Here is a 20735-nt window from a genome sequence, read left to right as displayed (position 1 = left end):
CACACGCACACACACACACACAAACACACACACACACAAACACACACACACAAACACACACACACACACACGCGCACGCACGCTCGCACACGCACACGCACACGCACACACACACACACACACGCACGCACACGCACACACACACACACATGTTGAAAAAGCAAACTTGCTGTCCAAATGCTGGCCGGGGATTCCCCTTTATCAAATCAGTAAAATTATTCTCGAAAAAGGTTGGTCTTGAACCAAAACGTTTATTATAACATTCTTCTTTTTTCCAAAGCGTATATTTTCATTGATTTGTATAATCGTAAATGCCCGCGGCTTTGCTTGTTACATGAACTATTTTAGATAGAGGGAGCCTGGGTCATTGATGCTAGTCTTTACTCGACATTTCTTCCGGATTACCTGCCGTAACGTCAAGTAACAAAACGTCGTCATAGAAAATGTTTCCTTTCTTCAAATATATAAATATCCGCGCTGTTCTTTTCCTTAAAGGGATAAGACGAGCGAAACGATTTTGAAAAGAAACTGACGTTTCAGCCGTGGGCCCTGCCGTCATCTGACTAAAACGTGAAGTCGAACAATCCTTCGCTCATAAAGCGGAAACCCTAATAGCGTGTCTATTGATGAATGGAACCAGATATTTCTTCCTTCCGATTGCGCCATTCGCATAGCCCTCCAGTAAGTCAAATGTTTTTACTGATCAAGAAATGGGTGAACCAAAAGACAACCTTTCCAGTGCTATTTATTACATGCCTAGACGTATTTACCACTTTGGACTTGGAAAGTATTAGAAGGACGTGTCAGTGTTATTCATATCTGCAATTTGCGGTGTGCAGAAGACCGCATTCTCTACAGGAAAACTGGAGATAACTTGCAACGAACGTTGGAAGACCTTCATGAAGAATAAGTACGAGTAAGTTTAAAGATTAATTTGCAAGAGGAAGACAATCCCGCTTAACCGATCTCATTGTTAGGCCGGCGTTCTGCGATTAGCAGCAATGTAAGCGGGCACAGTAATTTCAATGGTGGTACGCGTTTGCGTAACTGCAGCAAAATCAGGAGTGGCATAAGCCAGTGGCCGAGTAACAACTTCCTCTTAGGTACGTACGGGCACTCGAGTGAACCTCTTTGCTCGAGTGTTATTCTAGAGAAACGTGTTATTTCCACATCTATGTGGATAAACTCGCGTGCTACCATCAATCCATATCATCTTTCCCCGTGCTCTCCTTTTTCTCCTCTTCCCCTTTGCACTCAACAGAGTCGCGGGCCAGGAACTGTTACGTGACGTCTGCTATCTGCATTTCCTTAATAAAATCGAATTTCCCTCTCTCTCTCTCTCTAATATGTATGTGCACATCATAGCGTGCATGAAAGCGACGGTGATAATTCACTGCGCAAATGCATTGCGTGTGATTAAAAATGTTCCTTGTTTCTTTCTAGAGGAGAATTTAAGCATGTTTTTAGACAAAACGGGTGTGTTATTTGCTCGCAATCTTTGCATTCTTTCTTATGCTTTTAGAATTTGTTTACGGGCAGCAGTGATGTAGTATTCACATTTCGATCCTTTGAAAAGGCACTTTAGCAAATTATTCTATGTTATTCCAACTGAAGATATAACTTTCACCAAGAAAAAGCGTAATATTGTACTGAGGTAAACTGGTTCTCATTCCCACATTGCATTCTGATTTAGATACGTATCAGTAAAATGCAAAACAGTCTCAGCGAATGCAAAACAACTGACTGTAACATAGCAACAGTGCCCGAAGGAAAACAAGCTACCTAGCCTATTTCAGACAGCACAAGCGTAGTTCTTCTTTGGCATCTATACAGAATTTGAACATTCCTGTCAGTATATTTGTGTTGTTACCATTTGTCCAAGTAAGCAACATTCTGACATCTATATGAAAAAAATGTTTGATGTCCCATACTTGCGCAGCTAAATGGGCTCTGCATTTTACTTAGGCTTACAGCGCCGCATGGCCGTCAGCGAAATGAAGTAAACAACTGCTCGGCACTTGCCACTATGATGCCCTGTCCTGTAAGCCTTTGTTTCACACGAGTGATTCACGTGAACCTTTTCGGCTATTAGGCTCATAAGCCGGTATTATACAATAGGTCCAAGTTGACGGCAGCAGCACTTAAATAATGACAGCAACTATATGCACACCTTTGGTTCCTTTCAGGGCTGCCTCGAGTGAATGAGTGTAAGGAATTGTGGTCCCTGCTGTCTAACAACTTTCGAAGCACTTTCACAAGGACGTATTTTACGTATCTATTTAATATTATAATATAATAATAATATTTCATAAAAGGATCTGGCACATTATTCACGCAGCGAAGGTGAAAATCTGACTCTGCGGTCAGATAATAGAGTGTTTTAGTTGAGCGTCTTTACGGTACGCTCCGGTCCGAGTTGCCCCGCTAAGACACAGGGCAGTGACGGGCGATTTTCACGTTTTAGCTATATGTTTAGCGTAGTGGAGCAGACCTTTCGAAGATGCAGCGCCGTCTGGCCAAATTTAGGGTAAGGAAAGAAAATAAATATACCCATTATCAGTTTAATAATGTAAAACGTGTATATATATATATATATATATATATATATATATATATATATATAATATATATATATAATATATAATATATATAATAATATATATATATATATATATATATATATATATATATATATATATATATATATATATATATATATATATATATATATATATATATATAATAATATATATAATATATATAATATATATAATATATATAAAAGCTCGTTAATTCGAACCGCAAGGGGAAGCCGCTTCAGTTCGAATTAATGAAAGTTCGAACTAACGAAAGTGAAGGAGGGCAACAGTAGACTGCGATTTGGAAGCAGTAGGGCATGTCAGAAATTTGGCGTGTCAGAAAGTGATGGCGTGTGCCGCGAGCACACGCCATCTTCAAGTCGAAGCTCTGGGTCCGACTGTGCCACACCACCGATGTCCGCCGAAACGAACATTAGCCGAGGCTTAACACTATCACTATGATTCGCGACGGCCGATACCTCCTAAGCTGAAAACAGAGGTGCACGACCGATGAAGACTGCCGAGACAAAGACGCTGAACATGTGAAGGTGGCGAAGGCCGTGATTCGTTGGTTCTTGATTGCAAGCGCAGCAGCGACGTACTTGATTCGCTGTGTTTTGGAGCTTGCCATGCCATCTCCGCACAACATTAACAGCTGTACAAGATTTGCAAAGCCTCCGAGATTCGCAACGGGCAAGAAGTCTCGGAGGTTACGTAGAACGGAGAGGCGGCCCCGTTCTACGTAACCGCGTCGGTTAGATTTTTGTCCGATTTTGCCTTCTGTCGCCGTTCTCTCCGTTTCGGAGGCAATACAGCCTTGTGTGTAGGCAGTAGGCGCGTTTCTCTGGCCGTGTGCCAGGCGAGCGTAGTTCGAATTATCCGTGAGGGAACCTTCTCGCGTTCGAATTAACGGACTTTTTTATACATAGACTTCTATGGAGCTTGGCCGGACCAAATCATACAGTTCGAATTATCCATAAATTCGAATTATTGAAGTTCGAATTAACGAGCTTTCACTGTATATATAAACTTATTTGTCCTTGAAGCATCTAGACGTGCTCTTATGCGTTACCGGTCCATTTTATGCAGTGGAAAATAAAGCGCCCCCTTCGAAAACGCCACATGAAAGCCAATGAGCGTGCTTTCTGCATCCAATCCAATCCTTTCCTACGCCAGCGCTAGCCAACGAGTTGCGCAGCTCGTTCCGCTCAGGCAGCTTATAAGCGAACCATGTTTGTCGCTCCGCTTGCGCGCTTGCGGCTAAGCGGAGGGCGCATGCGCATTCGCGCTTCCGCTCCGCTTAGCTGATGAGCGCAGCATAAGGACGCCAAACTAAAACACTCTAATATTAGTATACAACTTGCCGCTCGCGGTTCGGTGCTCATGAAAGATTTAGGACATTTCTTTCTCTTGCAAAACACAAAACAAAATTACAACGCGCTCAAATTGAGTAAAATTATGCAACTCTGTAGGTGATTGTTTTCATACGCCTAATTTCAATATATGCATTTCTGCATTTACGAAACCAGAAGCATTAGTTCTCTGTAGCATATCACGAGTTATGGTCTATTTTTGCATGCAAGTTGGAGGAGTGCTTTAATAAGGGGTTCCTTGCAGCTATGCAAGGTAGAAAAAAAGTAAATGCTGCCTATATATATAACCATAGTGCTCAGAAATAAATGAGTTTTACAAAGTTCGGTAGTTTACCGTTGAACTTATCACATAAAATTGGTGTTTCTTGGCAGGAAATTGGCAGGAAACTCACCTGCTAACGCTAAAACGGCGAGGATGGTCAAGACTCTCATTTTGAAGACCGCTGCAGTGTACCTGTAACCATTGGAAGGGGCAAAATCAGGAATAAAACGACGTCGCCAAAGCGAAAATCTCACCAATTTTGCAGGATGTGGAGTTGGAAGTCTTCGCAAGAAAAGGAGCGGACTTTCTTGACGAAATCTTCCCGATGTCTAAACGCTGAGTGTGTGCATTCAGGTGATCATCTGCGAAGGTTTTATACAAAATATTGAGCTCTTTCTCTCGCTTTCACCCTCACAAAAACCAATTGGCGTTTTGTCATATCTCATTCTTTAAAATTGCCTTCAATTGAGCCAGCATGCCAAAGCGACAGTTCTATCTTGCTCATGTTTGAAAAGCATGTTATGCCGACAGACAGCACGTCAGAACCTCATACTGATCTGGAATTCAGATGGCAAGATAAGTACTGTATAGGATTAACCTTGGCTCTTTAAACACGTGCGCTGAATGTCGGCGACTAAAATTCCGCACATCGCAGCTAAAAAGTGAACATTGCTATTACTTGAATCTTTAAACCACAATTATCTAACGAAAACTGTATATTCCATTTCGCACCTCTAATAATATCAAGAGGAGATATTCTAGTTTACAAAATATAAATGTAAAAGTTTGGTTATCAAATTATTTTACAGCACGAGTGTTCATTCAAAGTGGAGAATATTTGCTGCAATATTTCCGCAGCTTTTACTAGAAACAGAGGAATCTTTACATGTCAAGTGGGCTGGCATTTCCAGACATACAAGATGTTAACGCGAAGTTTTCGTCAGTGATCGGTTGAGGAACGTCTCATATAATTTTTGTATGTTCAGAAACTGTTTGCTTGTGCATTGTTGATCACTTAAAATTGCCTTCCTTCTGGAAAGTTCATTCTCTCGTGGTTCGCTTGTAGCGTTATTTGATACGGAAATCTGACGTGGGTTTAAGAAACAAAAAATGGATAAATTTATTTTAACAATTACATTTAGCAGCTCTGTAATTTATCCCAAAACACAGTGTAAGCTTACTTACGTGCCCCACAAGGGAAGCCTGTCCTTGCCACTTCCAGTCAGTTGCACCAAGCGTGACAAAAGCTGGTCACGCATAACTTGCTGATTTTTAAACTAGGCCATACCGCGTCGGTGTTAAATAGTTATGACATGTTGCATTGGCCTAAACTCAATTGGTTAGGAACAAAAAGTATTATTGCCACTATTGGTACTCTGCACCGTAAGAAGGCGTGCAACGATATTTTTGACGTAAGCTAAAAAATTTCCGGCGTTTAAATTGCCAAAAAATGAGTTTTTCGTTTTTGACATACCCTTGCTATGTCCCAACATATGGGTAATTTTCTACGATTTTCCAACACTGGTGCGGAGTCTTAATTGTACAAAGAGAAAACATATTCATAAATTACTTGTTGATGATAGGGACTTTGTCAAAATTAACTTGCAATTGACTGACTTAAGAAAACAAGACCATGCCCATAAAGTGGTGAAACACGAATAATGTGTGAAAACCTTTCTCATATAAGAAACAGGGCTGTCCGGTATCACCTAGCGATCTGTACATTGTTCATCGCGTACCAACCAGAGCTAATGACTAGAAAAATGTCATTGCTCGATTGTGTTCCAGAAATAAGAAAGCTGATTTTGTGAGCAAAGCGCATAAACTCAAACTCTGTCTTAGTGACATTGGATTCTCTGGCTCATTTAATGCTCTCGTTTTTGTAAACCGGCAACTGACCCCATCTAACTAGGCTCTCTTTACCAAAGTCCTAATTTTGAAGAAAGGAAGGAACTGAATATTCCTTTGCACATACAACTGCCAAATCAAGGCTATGAAGACTACTAACAGCAAAGTTCTGCGCATTCGAGACAAATCTGACCTAACCAAAATAGACTAGAGCTCATTGTTTAACTAACTGACATAAGAATTATGGCATGTCTAGAGAAACTTCATCAACCGATTTCCTTTTTAAGTGGATTTCATTCCATCATTCATTTTAACGCGAGGAGTCTTCGTAAGCACTTCAAAAGAATCGATAATTTCATCGCCTTACTAACTAGTTTGTTTTCACCAATTGCCATTACTGAAACTTTGTTATCTGACGGCGACAAAATTTTTTTTTCCTTCCCCAACTATAAATCGAAGTACTGCAATAGATTGACGAGCAGTCATGGTGATGCGGCCATATGTGTTTCTTCTAATATGGAGGAAGACACGACTTGTCCTTAACAATTACTAATTGCGAATCTGTTTCGATTCAATTCAGCAACTGCTTTCTTGCTCAGGACAAGAAGAATATCATATTTGGCTGCACTTACCGTTCTCCTTCATCGTCAGTCATTGCATTCTGTACCAGTCATGATCATATTTTACACACTGTATCACTACAAAATAAAAATGTTGTTATAATAGGTGACATCAATCTTAATTTACTCGATGAAACAACACCAATTTTCATTCAGTATACGGTTTTGTTCCATAGCTACGGATATGATTCGTTAATTGACGTGCCCGCGCGCAATGTCTCTAATGGCACAGGCACACTTATTCATCATACTCTTTCTAACCTGCTGCATTCACCAGAGGCAAAAGTTTTACACATTGGCATCACTGATTATTACCCCCTGCTCTTACGCTTCAATTTTAACGTACGACCTTGCAGACCTTCACATAGTAAAGATGTTCTGGAAAAAGTCGGCTTCATAACTGCTGTTGCTAATACAAGCTGGTCTGAAATGAAATCACTAAACGACCCACAGAAATCTTTTTCCACAATTTTTTTACGTAATATATCATGTTTTGGTGGTTAACCTCCAAAAAGAAATGTAAAAGAAACTGTGGGATTTTCTCAAGATCCATGGATATCGAAGCAATTATTAACAGCATTGCGCAAACGGTATAACTTATATAGGAAAACATGAACTTACGTGCCCGATATAAAAACTTCTGTAACACTCATAACTGTAAACTAAAATCAGCTAAACGATTGTATTTCGAGCAAGAGAATTTTACAGGCGGTTAATAACACTTCACAATTCACCTTCAAATGTCCCTAACATTCCCCGCATTTCACTCAATACAAGCTTTGAAGAAATGTTATTTTTAAGAAAGACTGAAGAAACTGGCATATCACGTTTTTAAGCTCTTTGCTCTAAAATTTATTTAGAAACCACCGCAAGATGACAGTGGCACATTGCATTGCCACCACCAACACACGTCATGTTTACGGTATGTACTACGTCGAGAAAAAGGTTAGCGTAGGCCAGTGAGGTTACCCAAGGCTACCCTCGTTGGCTATGCTACATTCGCGGCCGTCAAGCGCCGCGGCGGCGAAACCACGCGTCGCACATGTTGGAATAATACTGATTGAATAGATATGGCGCTAGTTTCATTTATCTTCCGCCTCCCTCTCACCAGCTAACTTGAACAGCACATTTCAAGTTTCGAATAACTTTTCTCATTGAATGGGCCTCCCATATCCAGTTGTACATACCCAATCATTCGAATTGGCGTTACTGAGGTTAGGTTCAGGCGTAGATACCGGCAAGTCGGTGGAGTTCCCAAAGATTGGTTATTGCATTGCTAACACCGCACACAAGATTTCACGCCCGTAATCTGACTCATACTTCAATACCAAATCTGATTGACGGCTAATGAAATTATGCTCTACGATTTCACTGCAGAAAGACTTAAAGGTGAATGCACCATGACCTCGTTTTTGATTCGAATTGTGCAAAAGCATGGGCGGTGTCACAACGCAAGCAGTATTGTCAGTCTCGTCGAGAATAAGACAAAAGCCCTCCACCCGCCCAGCCACTGAAAAATTGGAGGACGCTTAAGCTTCGCCTTCAAGAGTGGAACACGACATCGTTCGCGTCAACCCGCCAAAGGGGTGCAGGACAACGCGCTACGGCGCAGCGATCACTTACAAGGCACCTCGCATCGGACTTTTCACTCACCAATCACGCGGTGAGCGTCGAGCAACGCAGCGTTCGGCGCGGCAACGAAACGTGCGCCTGAGCAAGCGGAACGAACCAAAGAAATCGGTGTCTCGGAGCGGGAAACGATGTACGCCAGCCAAACGTCGTGATCGGCACGGGCAGAGAGATAGACAGATATTGATCTAAAGAAAGGACGGACGCTTGATTCTACAACCCGGGAGGGAGCACGGCGAAGCGCCGTCAGGGAAGAGGGTGTCCGGGCCGCGACGCGCCTCGCACCGGTCCCCGCACAGCCCCAATGCGCGCGTGGCGCGCCACCTGTCAGGGCAGCGCCGTACATTGAGAGGAGGGGGTCTTCTGTGTTTGCCGCAAGATGGCCGCAAGATGGAAGCGCAGAAGAAATGCAGCGGAAACGCACTTCGCTACTCGTGGAACTGCGACTTCTGTAAGTTACACGTTCATAATTACCGCTATATACCGCAGTATAACTTTTTACGGCTCGTTTCTAAGGCAACGCCGCATTCACTAGAGGCGCTTTTGTACCGCTTTGAAGCATCGAACTCGTGGCTGAGTGGTAGCGAGGTAGTGGTAGCAACTTGCAAATTTGTCTTGTTTTCTCAAATATCATTTGTTGTTTGATATAGAAGTACAAAACAGGCAATAAATATAATAAAAAAAACTCGTGGCTGAGTGGTAGCGTCTCCGTTTCACACTCCGGGGACCCTGGTTCGATTCCCACCCAGCCCATCTTGCAAGTTGTTTTTTATTCATGAAGTGCCTCCAGGGATTTATCGCTCACGGCCAACGCCGCCGACACCGACGCTGACGACACCGGCTTTTCTGTTACACGAGCTCCTTAAAGCTGTCGCGTTAAAACAATAAGCGCTCGCACTTAACGATATTAGCTCAAAAAACTAGCCTGTCTGCTACTAAGGCGTACGACAGCTGCGTTCTGTATATTGCTGAAGCTTTACTTGTGACAAGCCGCTTAGTGTTCTTGCAACAAGCAATTTCCCCAACATTCTCAGCAGTGAAAACGGCATGAGTTTGTCCGGGGCTCAAACTCCTGCAGCGGATCCACTATTTGTTGCTGGCTACCTTTAGGCATCCAGCTTCCTATCCATGGCCGACCTTCCTCAGCCATCCTCAACTATTCTACCTGAGTAAACCTGTGTGAAAACATTTTGACCAACATGGTGGAAAGCCTGGCCCTTTTGCTCTGGTTGTTCCAAGACCCACATGACCGACGTGCGGTTGCAAAGAATGGTAATAGCAAACCAGAAAATTAAAGCGATTCCTTGTTTTACTACTGCATCATTCGTTTATTGACACCGCAGGCTATTGTTTTTATAATGCAGCAAGTTCTTCGACGTAATGTTTCCTGTACCAAAAAAACAGGCCAACATGCAGGAATTTGCAAGCACTCTCCCAATAGTACCTTCACATAATCCGAAGTACCTCTGACCATAGCGCTACCTTCTCCAATGATTAGGGTAGCCCTGTAGTTAAAACCCACTGTGAGCGTGAGTCTGACCACAGAGTACCAGTGGCCACAAGAAATACAACCCTTAACTTGACTTATGAGTTATTCTCCACAGGAAAGGTGATGTTACTTATTGAACCTCTTTGACATCAAGTTCCGTCACTGGCTATGTCGCACTGCGCATATGCTGTTCATCAGTGAACATTTATCACGCCAACGTGGTTCACTGGGTTTGTGCCACCAGCTGGGTGCCCCTTTTCAATGAACCTCGTTGATGTATAGTTGGGTCACTCGGTATTTGGAGTGGTGCATGTGCAGGTGGACAGACAAAATCAGGAAATCAGCAGGTGCATCTTGAAATCGGCTAGCGCAAGGCAGGGGTAATTAGTGATCTCTATGGGAGGCCTTCATCCTGTAGGGGTCATAACGAAAAATTCCGTGCCGTTCCACCCTGCGAAGGTGGATCACCAGCTGAGCTGTAAACATCGTGGTAAGGAAATTTTTGGTAAAGACTTTAGCGCATCCCTCAATGCGACTTAACGTAACTGTCACTCAATGTAACGACGCTAACCGTGGATTTGTGATCATCATGATATACACTGATCGGCATGCTTGCAACTCCGAACACATTCTTCATACTGTCAAATTTACGCACATAAGCAACTGGGTGGTCAGTTGGGCCGAATCGGTTAGGCATCACAAGCGATATGCCTGCAACGCGAAACGGCTAAACCGCCAACGACCACAGGTTTAGTGTCATCGCAAATATACCCCGCAAAGGGGGTAGCCATGAACTTTACGTGGCTATGAGCCATTTCATTTTTTGCTTGCTTACCTATGTACGAGCCATAGCTTGCAGGGGTATCAGCCATTGATGATGGCAGTTTTCGACATGCGGTTCTTTATGTTGTATGCGTGATTTGGTAGAATGTAAGCACTCTTCAGTTCACTTTGATAAGTGTTCGTGACCTCTTGCTTACGGGGGCATTAGTGCGTACAGGGGCATGAGCCATTGATGATTATATTGTGAAAATGAAAATTATATTTTACCAAAGGGATACACAGCTCCAATATAATAGGCTGATGAGGGTGTGAATAATGGGCCGACCATCAATAAAACACCTTGATGGCAATTTGGGTGCATGCCACAGGATGAATACTACAGCGCATCTGCCACACTTTTGCAGCGAAGCTGCATATGGCCAGGATTCCGTGTATTTTTTGGTTGCGTCCACAAATGCTATCATCATCAATGGCTGATACTTCGTACGCACTCATATTTCCGTATGGAAGCAAATAAAGTAATGGCTCATAGCACCGTAAGGAAGAGGATACAGTCACTAAGCAAACTGAAGTGGACAGACCGTACATTCTAAACTATCACGCATGCAACATCGAGAACCCTCAAAGCTGTCGTCATCAATGGCTCATACTCGCGGCTACAGTGGCTCACACCTCCGAAAGTAAGCAGAAAATGCAATGGCTCATTGCCCCGTAAGGTTCGCTGCTATTCACTTGGCATGGGTTAGTTGTGATGATGCCACCCCTATTGTTATTGTAAATGATTTCAATGTGGACGTGTCGTGACCGAAAATGGAGTGGTTTGCGCGTTTCGTGTCAGACGTATCACTTGCGATGCCACACCGATCAGACCCAACCAACCACAGAGCGACGTACGTGCAACTATTTGATATTATCAAAGAATGCGTTTGGGCGTATCTCCAAGCACATCCAAGTGTGAAAGTGAGAAGCTCATGACCACGCAATTTGCCTGCGTTAGCCCTGATAACACTAGCCTTGTGATTATCGTTAAGGACTTCAATGTGGACAATTCAAAACCAGACGACAAATGGTTCACCCGGTTTGTGCAAGAAAACTTTCGTTTGAAGTGCCGCAATATTCCGATTCATTCAACTACTCAACAACAGTCGTGTATAAATTGAACTTTGACAAAGATTCTGTCGAAGATAGTAACCGAACAAACCAGCGTATATCACAGTAATCACAAAGCTATCGTCACTGCCATTACCAAATTATGAAAATAAATACATTTACCCTTGTCTAATCCCATGTGATGTGCCACGGCTTCGTCGGTCATTCGCCTTCACGGAGTTGCATTGCTCCTCAATTTTGTGGACAAAAAATGCCTGGAAATTTATCCTGTAGAGTACCGAATCTAACTCACGTTTTATATACATTGGGAGAATCTCGTAGAAATATGTTTTCACGCATATGCAACGCGCGCACATCGCGGCGACGCCACCAAATCACGCAACGTCCTCAGAAGGCTTTATACATATCTCATACATGACGCGTTTTATCATTTAAATTACTGTGCGTGCTTACATTCTTTCACTGCTAATAGCAGAACGTCGACGTAACAATCCGATGTGTTCTCCGGGATTGTGTTCCTCTTCTAAACTTCTAACCTATTCGTACATATGGTTCATGAAGGTCTTCCATCGTTTCTTGCACGTTATCTCCAGCTTTCCCGCAGAGGACGCTATCTTCTGCAGACTGCAAATTCCAAAGTCCAAAGGGCTATATATCTCTAGGCACGTAATAAATAGCACTGGAGAGGTTATGTTTTGGTTCACCCTTTTCTTGATCGGTAAAAACATTTGGCTTACTGGAGGGCTATGCTAATGACACAGTCAGAAGGAAGAAATGTCTGGTTCCTTTAATCATGCGGCAGGCTTTTAGAGCTTCCGCTTTATGAGCGAATGATTGTTGGACTTCACGTGTTACTCAGATGACGGCAGGGCCCACAGCTGAAACGTCAGTTTCTTTTCAATATCTTTTTCTCCATCTTATCCCTTTACGACAAAGAACTGCGCGGATATTTATATATTTGAAGAAACGAAACATGGTCTCTGACGATGTTTCGTTACTTGACGTTACGGCAGGTACTCCACAAGAAATGCCGAGTAAGGACTGTCCTCCATCACCCAGGCTCCGTTTATCTAAAATAGTTCATGTAAAAAGCAAGGACGCGTAGATTTATGTTTATAGAAACACCAATGAAAACGTACGCTTTGAAAAAGACAACAATATGATAATAAACGTTTAGCCTGAGGACCAGCCTTTTTCGAGAAACATTTGACTGTTTACATGAAGGTTAATCCAGGGCCAGTGTTTGGACAGCAAACATGCTTTGTAATATATATATATATATATATATATATATATATATATATACATGAGTGTGTGTGTGTATCGGCACATCAATACATCCGCAGGTACGTAGATACAATGCCTATACATGCATATAAGATTGTGCGATCTCCAACAAAAATAGCGTTGTGAGGCAAAATTGATGTGCGTCTTTGGTCTGCATAGTGTGTAACTGCGCTGTCTTTCCTTTGCATCTGTAAAAAAGCTCGTAGAAGATATCAGATCATAAAATGCAGACGTAAGTTACTTCTTATTTTATTTCCGTCAATTTTCCTTACCTGACGCGGCAAACACTGTTTATGATTAGGACGAAAGACATCGCTGTGACAATAAAACGGGTACGCATGGCATGAAAACATCACATTTATTTGACCATCCATTGTCTCGTTTTCATGCGTTTTAAGGCGTTACAATAACAATGAACAGCTGACTAAGCTTGTACCTGTTCTGCCGTGAACGCACTTGAGGGCCAGCATTTCGCACTTGGGTCAGACAGTTCAGGACGAGAGATGGCTATTGTCACTGACACGTTATCACATTTCTGCAGGTTATGCGGCTGCTCATTGCGACGCTTCGGCCTGCAATGAATCCTGCAAGGATTGGGACGCGAGCGGAGGATACTGCGAAGAACATTTGTGCATTTGCAACTGGCCATGAAATAGTGGGCGGGATACGACAGCAATATAAAGTTTTCGCCCGTGCAACTCTGTGCTCTGTGTTATTCTGGTGTGTTATCTAGAACAATCCAATATGTATAGCCCGGAAGGACGTACAATGGAGAAATAGGAAGGTAGTTTCAATACGTTTGCAACAAATACATTATAATGATATGATAATGTATTGAATCCTTACCAACTAGCTCAGCTTTCTGTCGTTCTAAAATACATCACAGTGCTTTGCATTAGACGAAGCGAATGTGCTTATTGAGAAGACCAGCGAATAAATTGTTAAGATCGTAGAGTTAGAGAGTCTTTATTGAAGCTTACATTTAACGTCCAGCCAGGAATCTAGGCTCGAAAGTGGTAATTCCATGTATGCTCGGCAGTCCCACAGGTAGGTAAGTAGTGAAATGTGTTTGTAAATTTGCAGTTTAACTAGAGTTTGGGAGACTTGCGTCCCGTTTACTGTAATTGAAACCACAATAAAGTTAGACAATGAGGAAGTAGTAAACGGCCACGACACGCGTATTTGACGCGCTTTGTCTAATATTCAGCTTCTGCGATGCAATTGGCAATTTGGAATGTTTTCTCCTTCAGGACACATGATTTATCGGGCTCTCGTTTGAAGTAGATCTCACTACGTACTCTTCCTGGGACAACAACGTCTCTCCATAATAATGAGGTATACGGAAAGTTTGAGAAAATGGCCAGGACCGCCCACGAAGAGGATGAGTAATGCAGGCTAAATGACTACGAACCTCTTTCTTAAGAACAGAAGGCACTTGAAAGTGGTAAAAGGCAATTAGGTCCCTTGCCCACTTCCACCGAATGTTGTTAGTTATAATTACGTTGTCATTGGAGATTGCGGGATCAAATCCCGGCTGTGGCAGCCGTATTTTCAAGGGGACTAAATGCAAAAACGCCCGTGTCGCATGCATTGGGGGCCCCCAATATTCCCTGGTCATCAAAATTAATCCACGATCTGCCACTAACACGTGCCTCGTAATCAGATCGTGGTTTTGGCTTATAAAAATACAGAATTTAATTGAATTTATTGTCGCCGCAAATGACGTGGCGTAAGCGCTTTATTGTTAATGTTTAACAGGCAACTAAGGGCCTAAAAGCGTGTTGTGGGTATTTTATTGCATTTTATTACTTACAGCGCGAATTTTATTGTGTTAGCACAAGGAGCATACATCGCGCACTTCCCAGGAGCTATTTCTGTATGTTTGTACCTATATGGTAACGATAACGAGGACCACTCTTCGTTAATAATTACCTGTAGCAACATTAGAACCAACAAGACGGTGCTTCGGCAGCGGTTTAAGATTGTGCCACAGGTACCAAACCGGCAAACGTCTCCGTCGACGAGGTGAACCACTGCGAAGAGGACGATATTGTTAGAGTCACCGAGTATGCTTCCAACATGGCGGAGTATTTTCGTTGAAGGAAATTGACAGAGTATCCACCACCGTCATCAGTTCGTTCTCTGCGAGCGGAGTGCTGCTGATTTCTTCCTCAAGAAATGGAGCGTCAATTCAGTGACAAGTACCCGCTTGGACAGTACATTTGCAGCGAACCATATGCATTCAATGAAAGAAATGTAATTTATTTTGATGTAACCCACTGTTTCTCTATTTTTTTCATTTCTGAAAGTGTTCTTTGCCACCGTTATGCCAATATGTAAAGGGGGCCAGGGACCACTCAAGCTGCCAACAAGCAGCTTTTAAGTTGGCCCCCTCCATTTGCTTGTAAATGGGCACAAATAAAATGAAATGAAATCAAATGAAATTTATTTTGGGACAAACATGACCACGGGGAAAGACGCGTACGTCATACTACTGCGTATCAAGACGAAGCACTTGCAGCTGCACATCGAGAAAAAGTTCTAGAAGATGATGCAGGGAGATGTGGGCATCTCGCTCTTCAAGTGGTGCGGCTCCGAGGTTGACTACAACGTCATGGTGATGAAGCTGCCGGGCACCTAGCTCGTGCACCTATTCAACTTCTGCAACCACAAGTTCTCCCTGAAGACGTTGGCGCTGCTGGCGAACCAGCTGGTGTCGCGCGTCGAGTACATCCATTCGAAGAAGTTAATCCACCAGGACATCAAGTCGGACAACTTCCTCTGGGTGCTGGTCAAGCAGGGCTACCTGGAGTACATCATCGTCCTTGGGCTACGCAAGAAGTACCGGGACTTGCGGGCGCACAGTCACGTCCCCTTCCGGGAGAACAAGAACCTGACGGGCACGGTGCTCTACACCTCGGTGAACACACATCGGTGCATTGAAGAGAGGCGCCGGAGCAACCTGGAGCTGATGTACTTTAACCGGTGCAACCTGCCGTGGCAGGGACTGCGGTCGGTCATCAAGCGGCAGAAGTGTGGGTGCATTAGCGGGAAAAAGATGTAAATGCCCATCGAGGAACTCCGTCGCAGCTTCCCCTCGGAGTTTTCCACCTACCTGAACTACTGCCGGTCGAAGCGCTTTGACGAGAAACCCGAACACTCCGACTTGCCGCATTCTTCGTTACAGTTACAATATATGTGTGTTTGTATCTAACCGTTTTCCCACCCTTGTGGGTCCCTGGGCAGTTAGTAGTCGAAGGGGCAGTGCATCGGGCGGCTGAGCTGAGGTAACAAGGCTAACTTGGGCAATTAGGAAAAGTGCCCCGGCACAGTGATGGAACTGCGTGCCAAACATCTCGTGCACTGTCAATAGCATCTCGTAGGGGTGTCATCGCGGTGCAGTATCCAGCTCCCCTAATTGGGAACATTTCGTGGCACGTGGGCCTGCACGATCTCGCAAGCGCTGCAGAACCTCAACGTAGGAAGCTTCAGGGACAATTTGACCGAGAAACACAAATTGGCCGAGCACACACTTCCATGGCAGTCAATAAACCGCAACCAACGTGACTACGGGGTCATAATTTTCTATTTGAGGGACACCGTACACGAACAAAGACGACAATTATAAACGACAATATATTTTCTTTGTGCAGATTGTTCGCATTTATGGCCCCCACTATTAACACGCTAGCTCACTGCTGCTGAGCAACCCTTGTGATCTGGGCTCAATTCCGCTCAGCAACGGCGAAGTTTAACAGATTCATTTCATCATTTCAGACTGGCACATTAACAGTGGCACATACCTAGTTACCCATTGTTGGCCTCAAAGACCTTCATTGAGGAGCGGCCAACGCCTACTGGCACATGCGCAGAGACCAAAGGTGGCATCAAAGATGTTCACAGGGGTCCACCAAACATCGAAGGGCACATACCGTGTTTTCCCTATCAGCGTCCCAGTTTCTTCGAACAGCGGTGCCTACCGAGTCCCACGTCCACAGTCGGAATCTATGTCGGAATTACAGAGGTTTGCTGAATTCAGTCACTTATGTACACGTTGCCGCACACGCAGTCACCCAAGTTGGTGAAATGGTTGATTTAGAGCACTCTTTGCACTGCAGCCGGATGCGCTGCCCATTCAGTCACAAACTACCCATGAACCAAGGTATTCGGCAATATGGCACTTCAGAATATAACATATTTCTAAATTTGAGCGCTATTTGTTTGTACGCGTGCTCTGTTCCCGTCGCCTTGTTCTTACGGATACGTGGATTGCGCAACAATAAAGCATTACCTGCGAAAAGGTGACCGTGAGAGAACATCCCAGGGTGCTTTCAGCAATGAAAAAGAGGCCGGAGGAGTGTAATGAGTCCCAAGGGGAGTATTTTGCAGGTGATGTGTATCAGAAACTGTATTTCACAATACCGACACAGTAAATTACAGATATCACACGGATGTATCTGTACGTTCCTGAAATTATATTTATTATAAGTACTACACGAAGTTTTCGCATGCGACAATGACCAAATTACATCATCGAAGTATTGCAGAATTTCGCCTAATTATAAACATCACTTTTATTTTATGTGAATAAATTGTGAAGATTACAAGTGCACGTCTTTCCGCGAATTACATGCCCTTTTGCTTCGCCCATGAGGTGCACCACACAATGCCAGTTGAATAATAGTCACGAGATTATTGGCAATTTTGCAACAACAAGTATAACTTCAAACATATTTTACATCATGGTGTTCACCAAATAAGCAAAGAAGGTGCAATGTCTAGCTATGCGCAATGTTATAAACACATCGCAAGCAAAACATAGTAAGAGAAGATGGGCCAGGCAAGAGGCTCGTCCATCATGACAACCAATTCTGCCCCAGTGTACCAGAATAAGCGTACCAGGATAAGTTCTAATCAGAATCAAATTTGATTATTATTAGAAGTCGGGTCATATTACAAGTATTTAGCAGACAGAAGGAGGCCCCATAGTCATACTGTATCGGGACCTCGCATACAAGAACAAATATGATAGCTAACAACTCGAAGCAACAGTAGTATATACTAAAGTAGAACACAAACAACAAGAATGGTTACAGAAAATACATAATATAATAATATTTGGGGTTTTACGTGCCAAAACCACTTTCTGATTATGAGGCACGCCGTAGTGGAGGACTCCGGAAATTTTGACCACCTGGGGTTCTTTAACGTGCGCCTAAATCTAAGCACACGGGTGTTTTCGCATTTCGCCCCCATCGAAATGCGGCCGCCGTGGCCGGGATTCGATCCCGCGACCTCGTGCTCAGCAGCCCAACACCATAGCCACTGAGCAACCACGGCGGGTACAGAAAATACAGAATTGATTACAAATAATAACTAGGTTTAGCATATCTCATGGTAGCAGGGAAAATAGTGTGGGAAGAAAATACCAATATTTAATATTCAACAAGAGAAAAAACGGGGAAAAGAGCGAGAAAGCGAACAAGAACCAAATACATTAAACGCTCTCATTATTCTGTTAATAATAAATGCATTTTAGCTCTATTTTAAATTGTGATAAATATCTTGCGTTATCATAATTAACTGAAGTGTGTTTCACATTGATATGTAAGTGAATTGGACGATCTGTTTACCACGGTTAGTGCAGATTCATGGTAAAATGAAATTGTTACTCAACGCAAATCTAAGGGTACTATGAATCATCAGGTTAGATGGCGAAAATGTCATCGATGGTAGCTCATTATTCACAAATCTGTAGAAAAAAAATAGTAGGTTGTATTTATTGAGTCCAGAAATGATAAGGATGTGATTGTCGTGTAGCAGAGAATTGGCATTATAAAAGCATGGACTGTAAGGAATTATCCTTCTGGCTCGTTTCTGAACCGTCTGGAGAGACCCAATATGAGTATTATGGGTGTTTCCCCAACATGTTATGTCATAAGTATGTGAAAATAGTAAAGTGAAAATATTGTGGTAAGTGTGAAGTAGGGGCGTGTTTTAATGAAGATGCATATACCTTAAGCTATTTACTTTTTATGTGTGAACAATATGATTGTGATATTTCAAAATATAAGCAAGTAGAATACCAAGAAAAGATGAGCATGAACTTGTAGGAAGGCAGTGACGACCAAAAGTGATGGGTGGAATGGATGGTATGTATTCACCGATGTGAAGAGAATACAACAAATTTATTCTTAGTTGCATTAATAGATAACATGTTAACATTACAGCACCTTAGGATATTTTCTAAGTCAGCATTTAACTTATTACCGAGAAATGAGGTATCTTTAAGAAAGCTGAATATAGTGGTGTCATCTGCGTACAGAATGCATTTTGTGGAAGAACGACAATTGGGTAAATCATTACTGTAAACGAAAAACAGAAGCGGCCCCAAGATAGAGCCCTTGGGCACACCTATGTTAGTAATTCGCTCTCGGGAATAAGCATTGGAAATAGAAGCAACTTGAAGTCCGCTATATAAGTAGCTTTGTAGCACTGAAAGAGCAAGTGGGCAAATGCCGATGCTTCGAGCTTAAAGAATACGATATTATGAGGTATTCTGTCAAATGCTTCCGTTATATCCATAAAGACTGAGGCGGCGAGACAAGCTTCGTCGATTAATTTTTCTTTAATTGGCCGGTAAAATGAATGAGTGCCATCTCTGTGGAAAATCCATGGCGAAAACCAAACTGGCACGAATAGAAGATATTAAATATAGAAAGGTATTTCGTTAGCCGTATTACAGTTAGTTTCTCAATAACATTTCCAAAGAATGGTTGGATGCAAATGGGTTTATAGTTATTTAATAATGAGCTATCGCTTTTTTTAGAACTGGTATGATTTTGCCATGCTTAAGTTCAGAAGGAAATAAACCAGTCTTAAAATAATGAAATTAACAATAAATGAGAGTATGTGTGAAATTAGGTGCACAATTAATTTAATGTTAGCAGGATGGACCTCATCTGTTCCAGCGCTTATATATAACAGCAGTCCTTTCTTCTGGTGTTGTAGGAAATAAAAAGAATGAATGAAGTAGGCGGTTCATGCTGATGCTCTGTGTATGAGAAGGTAAAGTGTTAAGAAAGAAATAACTACTAAAAACCTCAGCTATATTGACAGGATCGTTGAGCTCTACTCCATTATTTAAAATTCTAGATATCTGGTTTAGTCGTGTGTTCCTGTTTAGGAAGTATTTATCAATCTCCCATTTTTTAGTGTTATTAACCGCCTGCAAAATTATCTTGCTCGAAATACAATCGTTTAACTGATTTTAGTTTATAGTTATGAGTGTTACAGAAGTTTTTATATCGGGCACGTAAGTTCATGCTTTCCCATATAAGTTATCCCGTTTGCGCAATGCTGTTAATAATTGCTTCGAGATCCATGGATCTTGAGAAAATGCCACAGTTTCTTTTACATTTCTTTTTGGACGTTAACCACCAAAAACATGATATATTACGTAAAAAAATTGTGGAAAAAGATTTCTGTGGGTCGTTTAGTGATTTCATTTCAGACCAGCTTGTATTAGCAACAGCAGTTATGAAGCCGACTTTTTCCAGAACATCTTTACTATGTGAAGGTCTGCAAGGTCGTACGTTAAAGTTGAAGCGTAAGAGCAGGGGGTAATAATCAGTGATGCCAATGTGTAAAACTTTTGCCTCTGGTGAATGCAGCAGGTTAGAAAGAGTATGATGAATAAGTGTGCCTGTGCCATTAGAGACTTTGCGCGCGGGCACGTCAATTAACCAATCATAT

The 20735-nt window shown here is 42.6% G+C and overlaps 1 pseudogene; it reads left to right on the top strand.

Annotated features, from left to right (window-relative positions):
• Nucleotides 1–15408: 15408 nt before the first annotated feature.
• Nucleotides 15409–18016, top strand: LOC135900009 (casein kinase I pseudogene; annotated as a pseudogene).
• The last annotated feature ends 2719 nt before the right edge of the window (nt 18017–20735 follow it).

This window comes from Dermacentor albipictus, chromosome 10, assembly GCF_038994185.2.
Source record: "Dermacentor albipictus isolate Rhodes 1998 colony chromosome 10, USDA_Dalb.pri_finalv2, whole genome shotgun sequence".
NCBI lineage: Eukaryota > Metazoa > Arthropoda > Arachnida > Ixodida > Ixodidae > Dermacentor > Dermacentor albipictus.
This window is presented reverse-complemented; position numbering and strand designations above follow the sequence as displayed.